Source organism: Carcharhinus amblyrhynchos, chromosome 13, assembly GCF_965287045.1.
Source record: "Carcharhinus amblyrhynchos chromosome 13, sCarAmb.v2.hapA, whole genome shotgun sequence".
Lineage (NCBI taxonomy): Eukaryota > Metazoa > Chordata > Chondrichthyes > Carcharhiniformes > Carcharhinidae > Carcharhinus > Carcharhinus amblyrhynchos.
In genome coordinates, this window is record NC_137336.1 from 32,502,890 (window position 1) to 32,505,487 (window position 2,598).

Here is a 2,598-nt window from a genome sequence, read left to right on the forward strand (position 1 = left end):
CATTGCTCATGAGCACCAGCCTTTTTGATAGTTGGCAGATTATAAAGTGAGAAGAAATGGGAAAAAAAAGGGTGCTTCAGGGAGGGAGCTTCAGAAAACTGGGCAAGGTGAGTGAAGGTTCAACTGATTATGGTGGAACAAGTGGAGGGATAAAGGCATGTGAGGCCTGAGTTGGAATAAAGCTGGAATAAATGTGAGCTGGAATAAAGAGTTAATGCAGGTTGTAAAGATGGGTAGGATAAGTCCATGGAGAGATTTTAGATGATTTCAAGGACTTTTAACATGAAGGCACCAAGGAATGAGAACCAATTAGGGTGAAGAAGAGACAAAGGTGATAGGTGAACACAATGTGAAGAAGGATAGAATGTGCAGCTCATGATAAATAGGAGTTTATGTAGGATGGTGCTTGGCAAGTTAGTAATGAGAGCATTACAGAATCTGATCCTGAATATGGCAAAATCATGAGTACATTTTACCAACTCTTCTTCGTACTTCATCGGCAGCACGGTGGAACAGTGGTTAGCACTGCTGCCTCACAGTGCTAGGGACCCGATTCAATTCCCACTGTGGCTTACTGTCTATGTGGAATCTGCACATTCTCCCCACAGGTCCTCCGGGTGCTCTGGTTTTCTCCCACAGTCTGTAAGATGCGCTGGTTAGGTGCATTGGCCATGTTAAATTCTCAGTGTGCCTGAACAGGCACTGGAGTGTGGTGACTAGGGGATTTTCACAGCAACTTCATTGCAGTTTTAATGTAAGCCTACTTGTGACAGTAATAAATAAACTTTTATTGTATAATTTTAATATCACATATTTTGGATTTGAAATGTACAGTGTAATGAGCAATTGGCTGGGTCAACTTTGTCAGTTTATTTCATAGTCTTGCATAATTTAATTAGGTTGTTTTTCAACTCTTCTCAAAGGAAATCAGCTCAACTACCTTCAATTTTCCTTATAACGTAATCTCTGATAGCAGGAGACAATTCTGCTCACCTTTTTACCTTCCCAATATCATATTTCCAATGAGTAGCTGACCAGAGAATCACTTTCCAAAACTGTGTTCTCAAATGGAGTCTCACCTACCTGGAATTTGATTTTGTAAGACTGTGCACATTAACACAGATGCAGCCCGACTGAAACACAATCCGGCACTTTCTCTTGCCTGAAATTTTATGCCTCTGTGAATTCAGTCGAGGAAATTATTTTGTTTTTCTTTTACTGCAGTCAGGCACTGTGTTGAGAAGCTTAGATTTATCCAGTGTAATCTTTAGATTTCTTTTCTGATCAATACACAGTGCCATTGGTATAATTGCAATTTGTGCGATACTATACTTCTGGCACCTTGTTGTACATTTAAGCATAGTTACCAGTTCAGAGTTGAATCCTGTTGACTATGGTTGCGTTTCTTTTTTCATTCATTCGTAGGACATGAGTGTCACCTGCTGGCCAATATCTAGTGCCCATTACGAGTTACCCGAGGGCAGCTGAGAGTCAACCATGTTGCTGTGGCTCTGGAATCACATGTAGGCCAGACTAGGTAAAGATGGCAGATTTCTTTCCCTAAAGGACAGTAATGAATCAGATGGGTTTATTCAGCAATCAATAATGGATCATGGTCATCGGTAGATTCTTAATTCCAGATATTTTTAATTGAATACTTTTTTAAAATTCCAATTCAATCAAATCAAGTCCAATTCAGAGTCTCAACAGGTTGAGACATTCCCGATCCCATTCCGGAGGGCTCTCACCTCCTGTCTTGGGCTTCATCTACATGATCCAAGCTGATTGGAGTAGGCATTTCACCACCTGCAAGGCTTGATCTCATTTCCATCTTAGCCAAAAGGCCAAGATGCCGCTTTTAAAAATTGCTTCAAATGAAGTTGAAATGTAACCTGATGACTTCAACCAAGCACATCTTGTCAATACTACACTTGATCTTAGCCAAAAGGCCAAGAAGCAAATTTCACCATATGTCACTTGCTGAGTTTCTGGATTAATAGTCTAGTGATAATACTACTAGGCCATCACATCTCCATAATGTGCAGCTAATCTCCTGTTTAGATATGATATACAAACTTGGAATGCACTGTCTTACATCAGTTTTACTGAAAAGGTAAATACACTTTATTTTTGCTAAAATTATGGACAGGGTAAATTTTATCCCCTTGGTCACAAAATCATATGCATTAAAAGCAACATATGTTCCCAAGACCAATGGACTTTCTGCCTGTGAGATCTTTCCAGCCTGAAGAATCCCCATTTCTTATCCCCTCTCTTTGCTGTTCTTTAAACTGTTTTCTACCTGGTTCTAATATCACATCAAATCTGAGCAAGTCATCACTGATGTGGTAAAAATGGAATGAGAGAATGATTTGCAGCTGAAGGAGTGAGAGTTTCCATTGTGAGCAACAATTTCAGCTAGTAAAACAGTGAGAGCAATGTAGACTGGAAGAAGAGAAAGAACAACATGAACGGGAAGCCAGCAGGAAGGGTCAGCATCAAGATAAAGGCAGCATGGTAGCACAGGGGTTAGCACTGCTACCTCATAGCGCAAGGGACTTGGATTCAATTCCAGCCTCGGGTGACTATCTATGTTGA

At 40.4% G+C, this 2,598-nt stretch overlaps 1 non-coding gene across 1 annotated transcript; it reads right to left on the bottom strand.

Annotated features, from left to right (window-relative positions):
* Positions 1–1,761: 1,761 nt before the first annotated feature.
* LOC145352036 (U2 spliceosomal RNA) lies at positions 1,762–1,961 on the bottom strand. Its single transcript, XR_013888494.1, has one exon. It is a non-coding gene; the product is annotated as a U2 spliceosomal RNA (small nuclear RNA).
* Positions 1,962–2,598: the final 637 nt, after the last annotated feature.